Source organism: Toxorhynchites rutilus, chromosome 3 (genome assembly GCF_029784135.1).
Source record: "Toxorhynchites rutilus septentrionalis strain SRP chromosome 3, ASM2978413v1, whole genome shotgun sequence".
Lineage (NCBI taxonomy): Eukaryota > Metazoa > Arthropoda > Insecta > Diptera > Culicidae > Toxorhynchites > Toxorhynchites rutilus.
The window spans coordinates 85470618-85494579 of NC_073746.1; the positions used below are offsets into that span (position 1 = coordinate 85470618).

The following is a 23962-nucleotide window of genomic DNA, read 5'->3' on the forward strand; positions in this document are numbered from 1 at the left end:
CTTTTGTAAAGCGACTTTCCATTTCAAATGCGCCAGAATAACAGAGGCTTTGTACAATGAAATCATTGGAAATCCCGCCTATTCTGGATGTGCAAAGGATGCCGCGACATCATGGGGAACGCACGCTTTAGGAACACGATAACATCGATGAATTCTGTAACCGCGGAACTAAACAACATGCATAAAAAGGTTGTCGAAGAACTAAAGACGGAGAAAAAAGACAGCTTGATTGCCGAACTGCGATTCGAGATACAAGGAGGCTTCAATAAACTGTCTCCGGCGGTTTTATCCCCGTTGCCACACCGTTTTCAATTTGGCAATCGATCATCACCGAAGAGAGCCCGCGACGACGATCCCGAACGAATCGAACGGCCAACGAAGATATTCCGTGGTACTGGTTTGATGGCGAACGGATCAACTATCGCGGCCGCCGTAAGGACAGAGAGTAGATTTTGGATGTATCTATCAAAAATTTCTCCCGAAGTCTCGGAAGCGGACATCCAAAACCTCGCCAAGGAATGTCTGCAGACGGATGATTTAGTTGCAAAATCACTCATCCCCAGGGAACGACCGCTGAACACGTTGACGTTTGTATCGTTCAAGGTGGGCATCAACCAAAGCTTAAAAACAAAAGCAATGGACCCCTCTACTTGGCCGCAAGGGATTGAATTTCGCGAGTTTGAAGACAATGGTTCCACCTCACGGCATTTTTGGAAGCCAGCACCAATAGCCGACCCGGGAGCATCAACGTCGACGAACAACCCCATCCAACTGACTTGATACATATCGAAACACTCCAACCTCGCGCCGGAACCCGATCGATAAGCGTATATTACCAGAACGTTAGGGGACTTCGAACAAAATCAAATGCTCTCCATCTCACCCTGTGCTCATGTGACTACGATATCATCGCTTTCACGGAGACATGGCTTCGCGAAGATATTTCCAACGCTGAATTAGCCTCGAATTACACACTCTATCGCTGCGACCGCAACTCTTCGACCAGCAATCTGACTCGGGGCGGAGGTGTTATCATTGGAGTACAAAAATGCTTACAGTGTAGGTAGCATCATCGAAGTTCCAAATGCAACCGAACTCGAACAAATTGCAGTCAAAGTAAGTCTAGCAAATATGTCAATCTTTGTATGCTGTGTTTACTTGAAACCCAATAGCGATCCAGAGATGTATAGGAAACACTGTAGCAGCGTTCAGTACCTTCTCGATCGCAAAACCGAGCCTTTTGTGGTACTTCGATGAACAGTTGGACAGCTATTTACCCGCTAACGCTTCCTCTGAGTCAGAAATCACCCTTACACAGACGATTCTTGGCTCTGGATTGTCTCAAATCTGCAATTTCCTCAACGCCAATGGCCGCCTGCTTGACTTGTCTTTCATAAATGACACTAAACCATTTCAAATCTTGGAACCATCCACTGCGCTGCTTAAGGTCGACGCACATCATAGACCATTCGTTTTAACATGTGACGTTTCTTCCATTTCGAATGAAGACCAAGACGACACCTTTTATTACGACTTCAACAGATGTGATCTTGCGCTGTTGGACGAAGCTTTGGCTAATGTGGACTGGGTACTCCTTCTGTCTGACTGCCCAGTAAACACTGCTGTTTCCCGTTTCTACGAAGTCGTTAACGCTGATGACAAGGTACCGCTCAAGAAGAAAAAATCGCAAAAGCACCACAAATGCCACTGGTGGTGTAAGGAATTAGGAACGAATCGCAACAGACTTCGAAAAATTCGCAAACGTTACTTCAAGAATCGTTCTGCAGAAAACAAGCTAGCTCTCCAGAGCGCGGAAAGCACTTACAATGAATTGAAGAACGCTGCATTTCGCAACCACATCAACCGTTTGGAAAGAAATTTTAAGCGCGATCCGTCATCTTTCTGGACCTTCATCAAGAGTAGGAAGGATAACCATGGATCCCCTTCGGAATTGTTCTACGGCGAGCGCCAAGCCAACAATCACCGTGAGTCTGCGAACCTTTTCGCTGACTTCTTCAGCAGCGTTTACACTAATGAGCCATCCGTCGTTGAAAGCGAACTAAACTCTTCTCACACCCTTCATCTCCCTCGCCTTGCATTGTCACCTAGTGACGTTCAGACGGCGCTTTCATCTGTAGATATATCGAAAGTCGCAGGGCCTGATCGGCTACCACCATTTTTGTTAAAACAATGCGCCACATCGTTGTCGCTCCCCGTGTCGATTCTCTTCAATAAGTCGTTATCTGATGGAGTGTTCCGAAGGCATGGAAGATCGCATCGATTTCACCAATCCACAAAAGCGGCAATATCCACAATGTTGCCAACTATCGCCCGATCTCAATATTGAATTGTCTAGGTAAAGTTCTAGAGAAAATGGTACATGACGTCATTTACCGCTCCGTTCGACATATTATATCAGATAGACAGCACGGGTTTATGAAAAGTCGCTCAACTACTACAAACCTGATGACGTTTGTGCATGGACTGATTGGGAAGCTCGAGAAACGGAAAGAGCTCGACACAGTCTATATAGATTTTGCCAAAGCCTTCGATAAAGTTCCGCACGCGACAGCTGTTGATAAAATGAGAGGCATAGGCCTGCCGGATTGGATCACTAAATGGACGCACTCTTACTTAACAAGTCGCGAGGGGTTCGTTAAATTCAATGGTGCCATGTCTGGCACATTCAACATCCCCTCTGGAGTGCCACAGGGCAGCCACTTAGGACCACTCATTTTCAAAATTTTTGTCAACGACATCTGCAGTCTTCTTCGCTGCGATTGTCTGATATATGCAGACGACCTTAAGATCTATCGTGCCGTGTCCTCGTCGCTGGATTGCTGTGTGCTTCAGGAGGATCTAAACTCACTATTAGATTGGTGCTCTTCAAATGGCATGCAAGTGAACACTTCGAAGTGTAAAGTCATGTCTTTCACTCGTCAACGCTCTCTAATCGATTTCGCTTACACAATGGGCACAAGCAACCTGGAACGCGTTGAGAAAATTCGAGACCTAGGCATACTGATAGACTCCAAAGCGAAATTCAACGAGCACATCTCCGCGATTACTGCAAAAGCGTACGCTTTGCTGGGCTTCATCCGACGCAACACGGCAGCCTTTAACGATGTATACGCTTTGGAGACCCTATTTTGTTCTCTAGTTAGAAGCACATTAGAATATGCAGTACAAGTTTGGGCACCATACCACACAGAGAGCAAATAACTCGAATCGAAAACGTCCAGAAAACTTTCATAAAATATGCATTGCGCCGCTTACCCTGGACCAATCCCGTAATATTACCGGCATATGAAGATCGATGTAAATTGATCGATTTAGAGACGTTAGCCAAGCGGCGGATAAATTCGCGCAGGCTGTTTATATTCGATCTGATCACCGACCATCTGGATTGTTGCTACTTGCTAGAGAATTTGAACTTCCATGCACCTGTGCGAAATCTCGAGTCCTCTTGTGGGTACCTGCTCATCGTACTCAGTACGCCTATTTCGAGCCTCTGATCACCAGCAGTAGGCTATTCAACGAAGTGACAGACGTTTTTGACTTCAACATTGCAAAAAATACATTTAAAAATAGAATAAGACAAATAAGATAGCTAAGTCTGTACTACTTTTAAAGTCGAAGACGATACGAAATAAATTAAATTAAATTATGGTCTGGTGGAGTCATCGGGCCGTATTTCTTTGAAAATGAGGACGGCGAGACGGTAACTGTGAATGGTGAGCGCTATGGCCGCATGTTAACCGATTTTTTTTGCCACAAATTGAAGATATGGATACGGATGACATGTGGTTTCAGCAGGACGGCGCCACGTGCCACACAACACGACCGAACATGGCCATATTGCGAACGAAATTTGAGGGACGCATAATTTCGCGTTTTGGTGATGCCAATTGGCCGTCCAGATCATGCGATTTGAACCCGCTAGACTTTTTTTGTGGGGTTATGCGAAAGACCGTGTCTATGCCAACTCTCCGCAAACTCTTGAACATTTAAAAGACAACATTCGTGAAGTTATGACCGAGATACCGCCCCATATGTGCCGAAAAGTCATCGAAAATTACCTGTTCCGGATCAAGGTGTGCGAGGAAGCCCTAGGTGGACATTTGAATGATGTTGTATTTCACATATAACGGCATAAACCAAACTTTAATTTGAAATAAAAGTTTCATCGAAATTCGAATTCTAAGTGTGTTTTATTTCAATTTACTTTCGGAATTTCAAGTTGGAAAACCCTGTAGTTTTTGAGTGAGAAATTTTTCGAAATTTGGATTTTTTTACAAGTTTTTCTCGAAAGATCTTATCTCAAAAAACTATAAGATCTACAAAATGTTGGTTTGAGAATGAAACATAGGAAATAATTTATGTGTTTATTTCAAAATATCAAATAATTTGCGAACAATCATTTAAAAAAATATTTTGAAAATTAAAATTCATTTTCACAAAAATATTTTGTTTTTAATTCTTAAAAAAGCATGTATGTATTAAATACATTCACAAAAGTTTTCGAAAACAGTTCATATTTTGATAAGATCTAAAACTTTGTCGAATACACTATCTTAACTCTCAACAAAACTAGGATTAGTTGTAATTTTTCCACGTGAGTGGACATAATCATTTCACGCCTATTACACAAACTATGCATAATTTGGGTAACTTCTGTTAAGGGACGAAACAGTAACAGATGTTTGAAACTGTTCCGCCCAGAGATGCCAACCTTCCTGATTTTTCAGGATTTCCCAGACCTTTTAGCGCGTTCCCTGATATCCTGACGAACACTCAATTTATCCTGATTTTTCTGAAATGATACTGATTTTTCCTGATTTTTGTGCTCTTTACATTATTCGTAATAAATATACTGGTTTCCTTGTCAAAGTTTTCTGTCATGATAGTTCTCCGGTTTATACTTGTATATATCTAACATTAAGTTAAATTCTCTAGACGCAAAGCTGTATTATTTTTTTTATCTCTACCCTCAATTCTTTCGTGGCTTTCCAAAACAGTGCTAGAAAATTTCATGAAGCTAGATTATCTGATGAATGAATGATATTACAACGAGATTAAGTTTGAAGAACAACATTGCCTTAGTGAGGATAATGTGTATGTAGATGTATTCCCAGAGTTGTTAATGTAGGAATACGTTTCGGAGTGTAAAATAATCAAGGGAAAATTTTTATATCCACAGTCAATATAAAAAGATTTTATATGTAATTTGTTCGTCTGATTCAAAGAAGAATCAACTTAAATGATGGGACTATGGTAAATATATCTATAACCGAACTTAATACCATAAAAAATATAAAAAATTCAACAAGTCTTCCAATGCTGATATGCTTTCCTCATTTATTGAGTAAAGATTCATTCCAAAGCATGGACGATGAATTCAGTAAAAATTTTAATATTGATTTCTCTGCAATTGACTGTAGTGATCCTGTAGGTTTTTCGGAAAAAATATAAACGATCAAAAGGTTAGGTGAAACACTAGCATTTCCGCTTATGCGAGGATTTATACCATGCTTACTAATTCTTTTACATATCCGGTCTTCGCCCGAAGAAAGATATACTCTGTTTCTAGTGGGATTTGGAATGGATTCTGTATTATGAGCTACTACCAATCTTCCTGTTTCTCACATGTATGGCTCGCAGCAGTTTTCGACGAGGAAGCAAACATGTTCTGGGAGGATAGAATATTTAAGCTGCGTGGAAGATGGCGAAAGATTGTGGAACAGAACTATGAATATAAAATAAAATTATAATGCTTTGATTGAAAATTATGTTTGTGTTCTCCCAAAAATCGACATTAACTTTTCGGAGAACCCATTATGAGCTATCCTGATTTATCCTGATTTTTATTTTCATTTTTAAAATGAAAATTATTTTTAAAAATTATAGTTGGCAACCCTGGTTCCACCTGTAAACGTGCCCACCTTCCGATGTATGGATGACTTGTCGGAAGTTGTAAGGACTATCCATATATATTTTTAAAGAATTTTAGAAAAAACAATTTTCGGCGCAATTAAAAAAATTTTAATTAAATTTAATTAAAAATGTTTTAGTAATGATTTAATCAATTTCCTACATTTCATCCTTTGACGAGAATTTTGCAGGTATTATAGTTTTTGAGGCAGAATTTGTTGTAAAAAAACTTGCATGTTTTCAAATGCCATTATAAATAATTTTTCATTCGCCCAGGATCAAATGAAAAAACAATTGTTGGAGACATTTTTATTCATTTTTGTTTTGTCAAAAATTAAGATTTAAAAAAATAGTTCTGGAGATATTCGATTTTTAAACATTATTTTAATGTTTTTTCGATAAAAAAACAGAAAGTGGGTTATATCTATGGTATAACCGCAATGGTGACGTAGGACTATCGTTGATTCAGTGATCCTTTCTTTGAAGTTGAATCTGAATCCATTCTGAATGAATGAATAAATGAATATTTGGGGGACTTCGAAAACGAGAGCGTTACGTTGGAGGCACAAGGTTTTATGCATCCAATATTGGATACGAAAATATCCTACTGATGGGGAAGAATAATCTTCAGAAGCTATCCTGTTAATTGCGATTGATTGAAAAATCACAAAACCTAATGTATTTGGTCACAGTGTTACATGGATAGAAAAAATTCAAATAAACTCTTTCACATGAATGTATTTTTAAATTCTCAGAGGAACTGGCAGATTATTTTCAGTAACGATTAGATATTTCTACATTTTCCTCGATACTGGAAGCCCACCAGTGGTTAATGCTAACTCGATAACCATCTGTTAATAGCACTTGATTGAAACATATTTGGTCACAGTGTTACATGGATAGAAAACATTCAAATAAACTCTTTCAAATGATTTTTTTTTAAATTCCCAGAGGAACTGGCCGATTATTTTCCGGATCTTTCTCGATGCTGAATGGCATCCAAACGGAAAGAATTCCGTGCGTGTATGTGTGTGTGTGTAGCGGCTGCTTCGATGGTCACCTTCTCTTCTCCTGAAGGATCGGCTTCTCTGTGCCCCCTCACAGTTTCAAACAAACTGCTTGCGTTTCAGGGCAAATCTCGATCCTTCGCCGTCCACCTCCTCCAGCACGTTAGCCAACGATGTTGTCTTGTCGATGTCCTCACGAAAAATGAATGCGTCTCACCACCAGAATATCGCTTAAGTATGCTTTTTGTGTGTGATTGAATCGAGAGAAGGTGTTGTTTACGATGGCAATTTGGAAGGCAAACTAGAGGGGAATGAACTCTCTGAGCTCGGAACTTTCGGCGACTGAGCAATAATCGATTGCGGGCGCATACAATATTGGATACGGAAATATCCTACTGACGGAGAAGAATAACCTTCAGAAGCTATCCTGTTAATTGCGATTGATTGAAAAATCACAAAACCAAATGTATTTGGTCACAGTGTTACATGGATAGAAAACATTCAAATAAACTCTTTCACATGAATGTATTTTTAAATTCCCAGAGGAACTGGCAGATTATTTTCCGGATCTTTCTTGCATCCAAACGGAAAGAATTCCGCGTGTGTGTGTGTGTGTGTGTGTGTGTGGCGGCTGCTTCGAGATCTTCCCGGGGAACCGTTTGTGGCATCACTCTCCTCCTGATGGATTCCCTTCTGGCCTAAGGTGCACAAACAGGCTCTTGGTGACACCGTTCATCCGCGCTTTCATGATAAACGAAGAGCTTCACCACAACAGCGACAACATGCTCCAATCGCTGTTCAATTAGAACTGAGTGGATTTCCGAGCGGCGCTCGCTTATATACCGATTGGTGATTTCAATAGCCTATTTTGAAAGCAAATTTAAGACTATTGAAACAAGTTTTTGGATCAAAAAGTAACAAGTATAGAACGCGTAGACATTTTATCTTTCGAATGAAGTGTTTATCATACCATTTTGTTCAGTTGTTTAGGAGCTATTAACGCTCAAAATCTCGGTCTCCGGCGTAACGCTTTCGTTTTCGAAACTTTGATTTTACACCCCGGTATAGAAATGAAAGACGTAGTCCTACGTCAAAAAGTCGAGTGCGTACTTTTTCCAGATCCGCAAAATTATAACCTAAAGCTTTGCCTAAGACACCATTTTGATCAAATAACTCTTTTGATGTTACAGCGATAGACATAAAAAAACCTACCTTGGATATTTAGAAACATTTCTCAATTTTTGGACTATTTTATTTTCAGAATTTTTTGTTAACTATTACTCTTTCAAGTAATTAAAAAGTTTTGTAATTTTTGTTGGATTTCATTAATGTGTGCAAATATTACTCAAAACCTTTGAGTATCGCCTCATTTCTTCATGTCATGACAGTTAGAGCTGTGCGGTATTGTTAGCAATCGATATTGAAGCGATATAAACGAAGTGTTGTTTACGTTGTATTAAAAACAGCATTATATAACAGTTTTTTCAATTGTTTGAATGAAAAACAATCTTGTTGAGTAAAAATAGAAATTTCATGAGTCTTTTATATGGAAAACAACATTCTTCATTGTATTTCCATCATATTTAACTGGATTCGATTAATAATCTTAAACCATACATTTTATTTTAATGGCTCGCAAAATAAAAATAGAAAACAAGTATAACAGGTCGAGTTCGAGAGATAACAAATCACACAATAAAAGCAAAAAAAAATTAAAGCATCAAATTTAGTGCCTCCCCCTGAAGCTTCTACGACCTGTTTGAGCATACTATCGATCAAGTTCTGGAGGTACTGAGGGTCGATTTCGTTCCACGAGTTTTGAAGAGCCGTGAAATAAGTGTCCTTATTAGTGACACCATCTTTCACCACTTTGTTGTCGAAAATGGCCCACAGGTTCTCAATCGGGTTGAGATCAAGAAGTTGTGATGGTCATTCAAGGGGTTTTTATTTTGCGCGAACGCAAATAAGCTTTGGTCTTCTTAGCAGTATGCTTCGGGTCGTTGTCCTGTTGGAAAACGAAACTATTTCATAGGTCAGTTTTTCGAAGGATTCCTACAGGTTGTACTTAATTATGTCAATGTAGACATCTGCTGTCATGATTCCGTGAATTCGCACCAGATTTCCATTACGTTGCCTCCTCCGTATTGACTGTCGCCTGCAAATGACGTTCATGCAATTCTTCGTCATCTTCCGCCACACTTTTAGCGCCGCTTCTTGTTGCAAAGCTAAAAATTCGATTCGTCAGTACTTTTTTCCAAAAGTCTTTGGGTTTGTTAACATCTGTTGTTATTTTTCTTGATGATAAACGACCGTTTTTTTCGTAAATTTCGTCCATACTCAGCTAGTCTGCGGCATACGATTTGGCCGACACCGCCAACGAGAGGTTTTCCTGAATGACTTTGACTGATAATTTTGCATATTTCTTCACTTCCCGGACGATTCGTTGTCTTCCGACGACGGCTTTTCCCGGATCTATCAGCAAACGAAACGTAAGCTTTGTGCTTGTACACATTTTCACATATTCCGAAACATCTCTGCAATCTTCCGCTGTGAAATCTGCTACAAATTATCCTGAACAACAAAATTTCGGACTTTCCTGCTGATTTTGCTGATCTTTCTACCCATTTTGATTTAGTTGAAAACTGTTTATGTAGACAACAACAATCGACTTTTATGGGCCAACGTAAACAACACTTCGTTTATATCACGTCAACTGAATCACTGAAAGGTTGCACAGCCCTAGCTGTTATAACATGTGAAAACGAGGGGTTACTCAAAGATTTAATATAATATAATTTAATATATTGTTAATATATAATATATATTTTTGACGTAGGACTACGTCTAACCGGAAGATATAGGGGGTGAAATGAAAAGGCACTAGGCACTGAACAAGTAGGAAAAAATGCAAGATTTGGAACGCTTATAACTCGGGCATTTCTCAATAGATCGCAAAGGTGTTTGCATCAATTGATAGGAAATATATCTACGCATCTATCATAACGAATAACATTTCATTTTTCTTGAGATAAACAATTGAATAATTGTGAAATATCAAGAATTGTCCAAATACACTATGTGCCCATTTTTGATTGGTCCATTTTGTGCTCCTCAAATCGTACCGACCAAAACGGGCAACCAGAGCAGCAGCGAAATAGAATGAAGCACGATTGGAAAGGAAAAAGAAAAAAAATTAACGAAACATTGGTCGCAGTCTCACACATGCGTAATTCTCGAGTCAGCCAGTCAACTTAAAAATCCCCGCTCCGATGCCGTAACGATCATTCTCATTCAAACCGTACACCACATCGTTTCGCATCACATCACATCAACAAACCAACACAAGCAGCCATGTCTGGACATGGCAAAGGAGCAAAGGAGCAAAGGAGGATCGCGACGATAAGAAAACCCGCATTCAGAACAGACCACAATCTGTTCCGTGGACACCAAGACAACAACAGGCAGTTGCAGTGAGTGGTGAGTGGCAAACGCAATCGCAAAACGGCAGCAGGTAGCAGAAGAAAAAAGTTTGTTCTTTATTCAAACTAATTTGGTGGCAAATCCAGAACAAGGCGGCATTGAGGACGTTCGAAATGGTTTTTTTCAAAACCACGAGTATTGAGTTTTCTAAATTGGAACCATTCCTTAAAACACGGCGCTTATCAGGGCCATTAAACCTTTCAAAAAAAAGAGTTCACGAAATACAGTTGTATAACATGCATTCTAAAATAATATCCAAAATAATAATAAAACACAAATTGATTTTTTCATAATTTGTTTGCCAGGATATGATGAGTATGTGAATTTGTCAGTTGTTCTGAGTTTATTGATGGTCGAAATTATTCAATTTTCACCAATTCTTAAATTGCCTCCAGATTGAAAGTACAGTAATTTACATTTATTTCAACATTTAGCTAATTGGACGGACATGTAATGCAACATATTTGGTTGGACATTTTTGTAAACATAGAAATCGGGATCCAAATTATGATCCCACATTGAAAGTCAACACTGTACCACTGTCATCGCAGATGTTCAATTACAGGTTAAAATCGCTTCCAATGCGACACTAAGTGGTGCTTCGGCACGTCGCATTAAGTGTAATTTACTGTACAACATGTCACAATCTGGATGGGAAGTAATTTTCTAACTGTGAAAGCTGTGGCGAGTGGCAAACGCAATCGCTAAACAGGAAGGTTTAGCCGAACAAGATGGGGATATCGAGTGATAACAAAACAATAAATTCTTTAGATTAAAGATGATTTTGTGGTCCTGAAAAGGACCCTTTTTAGGGCTTGCTTCCGGATCAGCAGTCGGAAAACGCTCTTTACTTGGAGCAGGTATACTTCGTCACCGCTTTGGTACCTTCGGAAACCGCATGCAAGTTCACCGGGCAGCAACAGACTGATTGCGATCTGAATTTCCCACGCCGTAATGGTTGACCGCTAATTGTAGTGGATCAGACGCGGAGCTTCTGGTACGATACGCTCAAAGATGCATTGACGCTCATCGTCTTTGATGAGAAACCGGTGTCGGAATGATCCTGATTCAGTACCTTATGATGTAGATAGCATATGATTCCTTCTCCTTCTTCTTGTCGGTTTCCGAAATGTTCTTCTGCGCCGTGCCGAACTTTTTGGCGGCTTTTCCACTATTCCACTAGTCTTCGGTGCCTTCGTGTTTGTTAGAAACAACTGCATGTGAATGCAATGAGCGAACAAATCGTAATGAATATATTTTTCTTCTTCTTTCTTTGTTTTTAAGAGGCTTTAAACTTTGCAGTTCATTCGCCTCTAATATATTTTTTTGCCATCGCTGCCTTTTAACGCTTATTCGTTCGTCTCGTTGGACTCGCCCCTTTAGCTCAGTCTGCCGATTTGTCTCTATCCTGTGAGTGTGTACCGCCTGAGTACAAAACGCGCGGACCCCAAAAAAAATCTCATTTTCTTTCAAGCCAGTGTGGTTGTATGGCATCGTTTAACATCGCATCGCATCACATCATAAAAACAAAACACAACACCAAAGGTTCTTTTCAGAACCACCATCATGTTCATAAAGAGTAAACAGTAAACTAATTAATTTTTCAGGTAGATAGGTAGGTATTCACGTAGGAGAACAAAATAAAACAATATATTTAAAATATATATTTAACAAAAGCTGTCCCCTTTGTATAGTCCTACGTCACTCCGGTTATGTCCCCGACATTACCCACCCGTCTTTTTTATGGGTGTGCTTGTTTTTGTCATCGAATATTTGCACCCTTCAAATTAGTATTGTAAAGAAGTAAACAAATCTAACAATAACAGCAAAACTTTTAATTATTTGAAACAGTAATAGTCAATGTACAATTCTATGAAATTACGATAAGTAGTTTTTGAAGAAATAGTGCCGAAATTGAGAAAAAAATGAATTTGCAAGGAAGGTTAATACATTAACCCTTTCAAAAATTAGTCGTAATCGCATTTAACCCTTAATAAGGCCGTGGCAACTATATTGCCCCCCATAAAAATTTTTTGTTCGCTGCACTTGAAATATTATTTCAATGTTTTGCTTAGCCAAAGACTTCTAAAGCTTCTGACAACGCTCCAATTTTTTAGGGCTGCTTAAAATGTACGATATTAATTTGGGAGTCATTTCTATGTAACGATTATAGAACGCCTGCATGTTTACATTCGTTGAAAATGCAACAAGTTGTTAAGTTTTTTACTATGAGCGTTCTATTTACGATCTACTGTTTAAGATCATGCAGTTTTTTTCAATAAAATAAATAGTATATCTGATGAAAATTTCAATTTTTTTTTCTTTGAACTCTATATTTAAAAAGGTCACATGAGGGTTGTGTCCAAGACACGACCGCATAGTTGACGTAGGATTCCGTTAGGCTATCCGTTGATTTTGGATATGTTTGAAGAATTACATCGTTAAACACTTTGGTAATGATTTGGTTTTAATGTCTCTGTTAGAGAACATATTTCGGTGAGAACAAAAGCTCCCCCTAATTTCATGTATTTGCAAGGCTGATTTCCCCCAGGCAGCTTGATTTTGATGTCTCTGTTAAGGAATACATTTCGGTAGGAACAAAAGTTCCCCCTACTTTCATGTGTCTGCAATGTCGATTTTCCCCCCAGGCAGCTTGGTTTTGATGTCTCTGTTAGGGAACCGCCGCATGTGTCGTCAATCAGAAGGGGGAATTTCAGTTAGGATAAGGGTTGTGATATTTCAATTGTTCGTTAGTTAGTTTCATGACTTATATTACTTTTTCCAATATAGAAAAATTTTATGGAGTGTTGAAGCAAAAATTTCATCAATCCATCATGAAATGACTGAGCAATAAGCGTTTGAAATTGGACAATTTTCACGATCTGCTCGATTTTCGATTTTCAATTTGTACCCCAATATGTTCCCGAAAGCCGTAATCCTACGTTAAAAAAACAGTTTTTTGCTGCAAATAGAAATTTTGTTCTGATTTTCGCATAACCGGAGGCACAATAATTGAATTTATAAGACAGCATCAAACAGTGTTTTTGGGGGTAACGGGCAGTGGCAACTAGATTGCCACCATTTTTTTAAGTTAATTTTTTATCATTGGTAAATATACGTTATACCTTATGTAAGTATTATGTTCTGTGAAGTTGGAGTCGATTCGCTGCATAGTTTCTACGACCTTATAAAGGGTTAAAATACTAATACCGTGAAATGGCATCGTACTTAGTGTAGAACAAGCTGAAGAGTTTGAGCTAAATAAAAAATATGCAATTAAAAAATTCTTCGAAAAGTCGTGTTGATTGGTGGAGTGCCTCTATTGCGACAGATTCAAATATCTGTAACTGTTTCGTCAATTAACAGAAGTTACCCAGATTATGCATAGTTTGTATATTGGGCGTGAAAATTTTGGAAAACCGAGTGAGTGGTGAAGCAAATGTAGAACAATATCTGAACGCTTCGATGATTTAGCTAAAAAAAACTATCAGTTATCGGAATGTCAAGAAAAGAGGTTCTGTTAAAAGTACAACGTGTCAGGAAGCGGTTTTTGCGATTTTTGATCCATCGTATAAGTGAACTTACTCTAATATATTCAAATTGAATGAACAAACAACACTCTCGAGTTCGAGCAAAACAATGCTGTGTGTGAACAATAGAACATGCGCTTCCTGGTATACCATCGTAATTCTCTTCCATCGGAATGTCTCTATACACAGTGATAGAAATCCTAATTGTATTCTGTCCATTATCCTGTGCTTCAACACCCGTCAACAGGATCATTCCAATTCCATCATGGGGGAACAAAAGGATTCCCTGTAATGTAATGGGTGTGTATGTGTGTGAAAGATGAAAGTGGAAGCGCCCGTCTAGTCACTCTCTATCTGGGGTTAAGCCCGGTGAAGACTTGAACCATCCTCCCACCCACTTGGGCTCGCAAGTGGAAAAGCGTTACTAAGTGAAGATGCGTCCTGCTGTGGCGCACGGCTACTGCCCCTCGAAGCACGTATAATGTAATCAAGCTGGCTCAATCTATTACTCAATATTTTATTAGCTGCTAGGGATGATGGGGGCGCGCGCGTGGTTCTCTATCACGGAGAAGGATGGACCCCTCCCGGTGGGGTTTTACGATAACCAGTCGAACCAGAAGGATCGAAGAGCGATAGCAAAGCCATGGCGTGGTGCGCTGACATAATTCATAACCATGGCTCGGAGGAGTAGAAAATAACCGCTCTTAATGCTGATATTCGCTCGCAAGAGGATGCACTTTTTCTCGGGTTCCGATCCTTTATAGTGGCACAAAGTGTCGAGGCGGCCGCCAAGAGATGCTGCTTGTAAGCACTCTCTTTCTGCACTGCGGAAGTTTCCAGCAGATAAAAAGTGGATGTAAAAGTAATGAGGCAAAACGTAATTATTTATGGAAGTTTGTTTCAAACGATAAGAATGAATTTTGAAGCACTAATTTGCGCTTCATGTACAGGGTTAAGGCGTTGGTTCGTGCAATAAATAAACAATAAGAATGTTGAGAGAACTTATCGTGCGGCCTTGGAGTATTCTCTGGGCTCCAGTATACAATATTAAATGCAGCAGTTATGTTCAACATTAATCAATTTACTAGTGTATTTTTGTCACATTTTACTAATTTTTCGATATAACTGGTTAGTAACGGTTGATCAACAAGTAATCACATTTTTCCTGGAATATATTCAAGCAGTATTGACATTGCATTAAGGCATGAAGCTTAAGGAAAATGGCCCTCTGTCCATGATTACCGCCCTAAGCCATGATTACTCTTCGATTACAATTTTGAACTTCAATTGACACTTCACTCGTCCTCGTAGCCATCCCATGTTTATCATTTTGATTTTAAATTGACCCCCTGGGGCCACTCTAGCGATATCTCTACCAACCCTATATTATGTTTACATCTAGAATACACAAGCTAAACACTAATGGAAGTCCCGCTGTTATCTCATCTTTCAATTTGCACTTGCAAATTTTCAATCGATCCAGAAAAATTATATGTTTTCTACTTATAAATTTTCATTAAGAGTTCTCAACTAGGTGGTAAATTGAATGAGTTGAAGGAAAATCCCTTAATTGTCTATGCATAAGTAATCTTCCGGTAATCTGAAACATAAAAATCGAACAGATTCGGAATCAGTAAAGATGCCGCTATCGCATGAACCTCGGACAAGTCAAAAACTTTTTTTTGGCAAAATGGCGACCGTTTCAAAAATAAAATGCTGTTTAATACGTTTTTTCTTGCGTTTCCTGATTTTTTAGAAATAGTAAAATTTAAAAATTATCATTTTTCAAAGGTTCATGCGATAGAGAGATGCATGCAGATTGTATTCATATAAATTCGTCATCAATCGGTTCAGTAGAACTTGAGATATCGTGAACGCCAGTTTGAAAAAAAAACTAGTCTCGATAAAACACGTTTGAAGTTCATTGTTATGGCCATACCAGGTTAGATACCGTATCACTAAAATGGCTTTAACTCTGCAAAAAATTGGATTTTCGATAGGTCCTTTCTAGGGTATATTCTTGAATGCCTAAACTACAGAAATATGAAGAAAAAAAAATGATTTTTATCAAATTTCTAGACTAGAATACTGCCTCGAATAAACAGCTCAAAATGGTTCCGACTTGAATGTATTTGCAATGCAGATTTCCCCAGGCACCTTTGTTCCATAAAATATATTATTTTATTCATTTTCACTTTAGGGGAAGACGGGGTAAGACCGTCCCCCTAAGAAAACCAATTTTCATTTAAACGTCCTTCAGGATTTCCCCTATTTGTTGTACTACATATCATTGAGTCATTTTTTTTTGAGTCATGTTTCAAAATAATCTAATACTAAAAAATGTGTAGCAGTTGTTTGTATAACTTTTTTTTGCGTTTTTTCATTAATTTTTGACATGATAAAAAATTTCTTTTTATTTCGCTGGCGGGGTAAGAAGGACCACCCTAGGGGTAAAACGGACCATGACGTGGTAAGACGGAGCGAAGCTATTTTCAAACAGTTTAGTCTAGTAAAAATAACAGGACCAGTGTTGTCTAAGGTACTAAATGTTTAGGGTTGTTCATAAATTACACACAAACTTCTGAAAAGACCATCAGTATTCCACGTGCAGAGTTTTGCAAATATTCGTGAAAAATTTACCAAATTATCGGAATCTATATAGACGATTATTCGACGACTTCCTTATGTACTTTTGGGGCATTTGTGTGTAAAGAGACGAGCAAAAATATGGTATTTTATTTTATGTGAAAATCATTCAATATCACGACGTATGGCGCTTTACCCCGTCGAAAGTGGACCGTCTTCCCCCCAGAGCACCTTTTGCATTATTTTGCACTTTTCACGCATTTTATATTACATTTTACATACCTTTTAACACAGAAAGAACGAAAGACAAAAGACGAATTCTGTACTACTGAATAATGAAACCACACGGATCAAAACGCTGTCAATAGTTTCTCGATATGAAAACTAGGAGCGCTGAAGTGAATAAAAATAAGCGACCAAATTCTAACTGAAACACACTTTATTTCTTGAGCTGCATTCTAAGAACGCATACTTATAAATAATGTCTGTGTTATTGAGAGGCAATTTTTGAGCAATGTTTGTGCTGGAATGAAAGAGCTTGCTAGTCTGGTTTACACTAAAGTAAGAGCATCGTGTGAACACATTTTCAGCAATCGTAAATTGATTGACCGAAAATTTTTTCGATCGAAAATGAATCGCAAACAGATCTTGATTCAAATACAATTGACGACCATTTTGCCTCAGTTAAAGCACGCAAGGCAAAGATTTCACTAGAGAATAAGCGAAGCTGGTAAAGATTTTTCCTAATCTTCTAAATGTGGATAAACTGATTAAAGTGAACTTTGGTATAAGTGAGTAGCTTTCTCAAAATATCAGAAACTCAAAGTCAGTGAAAAAATCGAATAAAGTGGTATTATTTTGGGGCGCCATTTTCATAGTTTGCAGGGGGCGCTGTCTACCCTCAATACGTCGCTGTTTACAGTTATCTCAAAAAAACATTTTTTCTCAAAAATCTAGTTTTCAGGCGGAAAAACAATCAAGTGCCAGTGGAGGCGATCTGGCGTAGTGGTAACATCTATACCTCTCACGCAGAGATCACGAGCTCAATTCTCACTCCCGACATTCTTTCAAAAATGGAAGTAAAAGTGACGAACCAGCCGAAAAGTGTTGAAAGTCACTATAATAATAGAGAAAAAAAAACCAAATGCCAAAAAACATTTGTTTTTGACAAAAAAATTTTTTAAACCTCGATTTTCAGTGATTTTTGTTTTTCAAAAAAACTCAAATTTTAACGTTTTTGACACGAGTAAATGAAATCCGAATGAGCGAATGAGCTAAATTTTTTTTTATCAAAAATTTTTTTTCGAAAACCCCGATTTACTTTACTCCCTCCTTAGGTGATTTTTCGATTTTCAAAAAAAAACTCAAACTATAACCGCTTTGCGCCGCTCTCTCTTAAGTCCGATCGAGCTGATATTTTGAATAGGGCGTTTTTCCGAGGTGGTGAACGTTTTTATGGGGTAACTTTTTGAAATTCGAGATGACCATTTTCATTGGCCCCCCTGGTGTATATTCATCCAAACTAATTCGCAAGCATTCGCCATGTATGTATATCGCCTTCACTATTGCATGTATATTTCCGTTAGACGCCTCATATACCACTCAAAATATACGCTTGTTATACGATTTGTTTGCTATACGATTTGCATTAATGTTTGCTGGGTAGACATCGTGTATATATAAAATCATATAAAATGTGAAAACCCCGATTTTATTCATCACGCTACTTCAAGTCGTAATTCGGTATAACAATAATCGGTTCTATGGTATACACTAACGTAAAATAGGATTAATCGGCATCATATATGCATATCACGCAGATACAGTTCGTGAGTCGCATGAACGTATAACTAAAACAACGTAATATCCATACGTATTATCATATTACATGCTATCGTAAACCGTTCAACTGTAAATCATAGTAGATCATACATATACAGCCATCCATAGTGGATCTCAAATTTCCATAAAAGTGGTAGTTTTGTTCTTTATTCTAAAATATTAGGCCCGTATTTTTCTATTTTTGCGTCCGAAAAATCATTTTTTTCCACTTTTCCCCAAAAATGACTTTTTTCCAAAATTCATAACTTTCGAATCCCTGAACCGATTTAGATGATCGACATATCAAATTGAATCCAATGAGCTAGTTAAAAAATATCGAACTTGCAAAAATAATGGATTTTGTTTTCGTAATTATTGATTGTAGTTGTTTTTTGTTGTTTTCATGGCTTTGGGCTAGAGAGCACTATATTTTTTTTATAGTTTTCCTTGAAAGCTGAGGATTTTTTACATAACATATCTCGATATCAGAGATGCTTTTGTTTCGTTTTCGAGATATGATTTTTCAAAGTCCAACGGAGGTCAAAAATCATCTTTCCTCTTTTATCCAAAAATGACTTTTTGCAAAAATTCATAACATTTGAACTACTGAACCGATTTAGATTATCGACATATTAAATTGAAGCCAATAAGCTAACCTTCTTTGAAAAAATATCACACGTGTGGGAAAACTGGGTTCAAGTCGCATGGGTCTAGTCTAGTCACATAGGAATATTGAACGAAGATTTAAAACATGTTAAATTTGAACAATCATATCTCAAAAACGAGAAAAATAGCATCTCTGACATCGAGATATGTTAGGAAAAAAAAATGTCAGCTTTTCAGAAAGAATATTGAAAAATATAGCGCCCTCTAGTTTAATCGAGAAAACTATGAAAAACTGACTCAATCAATAATTACAAAAACGAAAATCAAAAGTTTTCCCAAAAGTAATATTTTTTCAAATAAAATAAACTTATAAGCTTCAGTTTGATATGTTGATCATCTGAATCAGTCCAGTAGTTCAGAAGTTATGAATTTTTGTAATGGAAAAAAAGGTGAAAATTTTGGTTTGAACAACATAAAAATGAAAAAAAATATCATCTTTGATATCGAGATATGTTATGTAGAAAATTATCAGCTTTCAAGCAAAAATATAAAAAAAATATAGCGCCCTCTAGTCCAAATCCATGAAAACAACAAAAAACGACTACAATCAATAATTACGAAAACAAACTCCATTTTTTTGCTGGATCAATCTTTTTTTTGTGTTTGCATCTCATTTTCAGTCCTTTATTGCATTTTTCGTTATTCCCGGTGACTTTTCCCGACTATTACACAGATAATCGAGGTTCTACTGTGTATAATAAATCGTATATACGTATGACAATAGTCGTATTAGGTGCATACTTATTTAGTATATTCACCCCAACTAATTCGCAAGCATTTGCCATGTATGTATATTGTATATCAACTTTTGCATGTATATGCTAGTTAAGCGTACCACATACCACCAAAAATATGGAGTATATGATGCTGTATATACGCTGCTTATACGATTTAATGTTTGCTAATTAACTCACGAGTGGAAAAATCGGCATTTTTGTTTCATTTTTTCAATGCATAGTCGAATTGTGACGCATTTGCTCTGGTGAAGCCATGATGTTAACAATACACTCTTAGCTTGATTCAGTAGAATTTTGAAAAGAACTCAAAGCAATGCCGTGATGACAATGTTTTTATTGGTTCCAACGGAGCTTGAAAAGTAGTCGGTTCAAGCAGAACCCAATGCTGTCTTTGATGTAAGCTGCGAAAAAGGCAAATGATCCAGGCAAAATCCTACGTCCAAGAAGCGAAGGAGAGGGCTGGTTTGGGAAGTGTTGAGCCCCAGATTGTGAATGACGTTTATAATTTTTTCTAAACTTTTTATTATGCTAATATTTTAGTGTCATCAACAAATTCAAAAACAATTATCAACAAATTGAAGGAGCACCAAACCATACTGTATCATAAAACGTTTATACAATGCTGTTCGCTTTAATAAGTTTTGGACTACCAATTTAGAACTCTAAGAGAAACATCGTGTAATAGATAAAAGTACATTAGCGGACATTAACACCAATGTACATATTTTTTATGGATAATATATTTTACATTCCTTACTTTGCTGAAATTTTAACGCTCATTGGTAATAATTTTGAAATTGTGATAAACTATTCGCAGTGTGCATTTGGAAAAGTAGTAAGCTGTCAAAATAAAAGTGAATGGAAAAGTGCGCCAAAACCAGTATTCATTCTTCTTTCGTAATTGACACAAAATGATGTTTCGATTGTTGTTATATACACTCGACAAAAAAATTAGACAGAGTGCGGAGTCGAAATTTTTAGGTGCTTTTCGGAATGCAATACAGCAATTCCAAATGAAATCGTCCTAAAAATGCAGATTTTAATAACTTGTATTTTTGATTCCAATGAAAGTGTGTATTTCGTTTGGGTTGGAAGAAATATAAGTTTTTCACAGCAATCGATTTGAGTAAGAGAAATCTTTGATAATTTATATCTCAAAAACTATGAGTCGTACCGAAATAGTGTCTTAGAAAGAGTTATAGAGTATTGATGGTTGAATATGAAAAAAATGTACACTGAGAAAAAAAATTAGTGCCCTTTTTTTTATTTACAAAATAAAAATTCAATTTGCAATATCCAAAATACATATTTTTTATTTTTTTTTTATTTTTTCATACAAAATAGAAGTCATGCAAAAAATTTTAAAAATGGGCCCAAGATGGTAAAACTATTTTTGACGAACTTTGTGGAACATTGAAAATTTAGGAATTTTCGAAACTTCGAATTTTTGTATGTTAACAATCATTTTTAGCCACAAATTATGAATCCTGATGTGATTTAAAACAGAAAAGGTTATTATCAATCTCCTTCTAAATGTAGCCATTCTCGAAATATTTAAAAAAATATTTCTAATTTATTGTCTTTTTTATAGTAAATAATCCCTTTTAATATGTTTGTCGTGTTATACCTTCATGTTCATGAAATTTTATGAATTTGCTTATAATTTGCAACAACTTTTCCAAATACATCATCATGGTTCATTTTTTGACTCAAGCGTAACTTTTGAAAAGGGCGTATCGATTTGAGTAAGAGTAATCTTTGATAATTTATATCTCAAAAAATATGAGTCGTGCCGAAATAGTGAGTTAGAAAGAGTTATAGTATATTGTTGGCTTAATTTGAAAAAAAGAGAAGAATAATTAATACTCTTTTTTTTATTTACAAAATAAAATTTTAATTTGCGATATATGTATTTTTTTAATATTTTTTTTTCTATTTTTTCATATAAAATAGAAGTCATGTAGAAAATTTAAAAATTGAGCCCAAGATGGTAAAACTATTTTTGACGAACTTTGTGGAACATCGAATTTTTAGGAATTTTCGAAACTTCGAGTTTTTGTATGTTTGCAGTCATTTTTATTCACAAATTATGAATCCTGATGTTATTTAAAACAAAAAAGGTTATTATCAATCTCCTTCTAAATGTAGCCATTCTCGAAATATTTGTAATTTATTGTCTTTTTAATAGTAAATAGGTCCTTTAAATATGTTTGTCGTGTTATACCATCATGTTCATGAAATTTTATGAATTTTCTTATAATTTCCAACTACTTTTCCAAATACATCGTTATGGTAAAGACATATTTCAGGAGGTTCAGGAGTTACGTTACGAAACATTCGAAGACATGTGGGTTAATACAAAACGTAGCGAAACTAAAAAATCTTTTTTATCTTAATACAAACTTCAATCAATCAAAAAAATTGTTGGAAATTATAATAAAATTCATAAAATTTCATGAACATGACGGTATAACACGACAAACATATTAAAAGAGATTATTTACTATAAAAAAGATTATAAATTAGAAATATTTTTTTAAATATCTCGAGAATGGCTGCATTTAGAAGGAGATTGATAATATCCTTTTTTGTTTTAAATCACATCAGGATTCATAATGTGTGGCTAAGAATGATTGCTAACATACAAAAATTCGAAGTTTCGAAAATTCCTAAAAATTCGAAGATCCACAAAGTTCGTCAAAAATAGTTTTACCATCTTGGGCCCATTTTTTAAATTTTCTGCATGACTTCTATTTTGTTTGAAAAAATTTAAAAAAAAATAATTAAAAAATATGTATTTTGGATATTGCAAATTGAATTTTTATTTTGTAAATAAAAAAAGAGTACTAATTTTTTTCTCAGTGTACATTTTTTTCATATTCAACCATTAATACTCTAAGGGGGTCTCCGTAGTCACATTGGTTGCGCGTTCGCTTAGTAAGCGATCGATCGTGAGTTCAAAACTCAGGGCCCTCATTGACCATCTTTGTGTTATTATAGAATAGCTACGTCCACGCAACAATCATCAGCGATGGAGATCGATCCACGGTCGAAACAAGATCGATTCATCCATACAACTGCTCTGCTCTGCAAGACACATCGGGCTGCTGTTCTATAAATAACTCAACAATGATCATATCAACTGTCTCCGCTGTCCGGTTGTCTAACTGGATAATGGAAGAACAGAAAGAATACTCTTACGCCTAAATGGCTACTGTGTAGAAATGTACCATATGCAATGGTATAGAAGGAATACTGGCGAATGGCAGCTGTGTAATGTGCTATAATTATAGATATGATAACCATGTGACATGAACACAATTAAAATTCGGCTCTGTTACAGCTAAAAATACTAATGAGCCTAAAATAAATAAATGGGATAAAAAAAAAATCAATACTCTATAACTCTTTCTGAGACACTATTTCGGTACGACTCATAGTTTTTAAGATATAAATTATCAAAGATTTCTCTCACTCAAATCGATACGCCCTTTTCAAAAGTTACGCTTGAGTAAAAAAAATTCCCGATTGCTGTGGAAAACTCATATTTCCTCTAACCCAAATGGAATACACACTTTCATTCGAATCAAAAATACTCATGTTTTGTCATTTGTCGATTTCATTTGGAATTACTCAATAGTTTCATGAAGTAATAACTTCGTGAAAAATCAATGCATGAAGATGGGATGTACATTATTTTGAAACTTCAACTTCATGTTTTAGAATATTTTACAAACCCATTGTTTTCTGGGTGTTTCATAATGTTTTTAATGTGAATTTTATAACGACCGGGAATTGTATTTATTTGAACGGAAATTAGGATTATCGCAACAACTCCTCAGCATCATGAACAGAACCAGAATCCAAGGATCACATCGACCGCGAAAAATGAATAATGAATGATTCGCGTAACGTAAATCAGATTAGGCTTAATCAAACACTTTCTCCGTTTTTTGAAGTTAAACAAAATAATAGTTCTGTCTGGAGTATCCAGTGTTATCGAGTTTGGATCCGAATCATTCGTAAGCATAATTATTGGTTGCTCAGTTATTGGCATTAAAATTGAGCCGCTGTTTGAATCTGACTAATTTAAGTCTTCCGATTGCTAATATAATTTTAAAACGATAAAGAAATTCGATGATACAGAAAAACGAAATCCGAAATGATTCATTTAATCACTTATTACAAGCAAAAATTCGACGCT

General features: G+C 36.5%; 1 protein-coding gene across 1 annotated transcript in view; it reads right to left on the reverse strand.

Moving 5' to 3' along the window:
• Window positions 1-23962, reverse strand: part of LOC129780437 (toll-like receptor 3) — an 841421-nt gene that overhangs the window by 815928 nt on the left and 1531 nt on the right. The window lies entirely within an intron of this gene.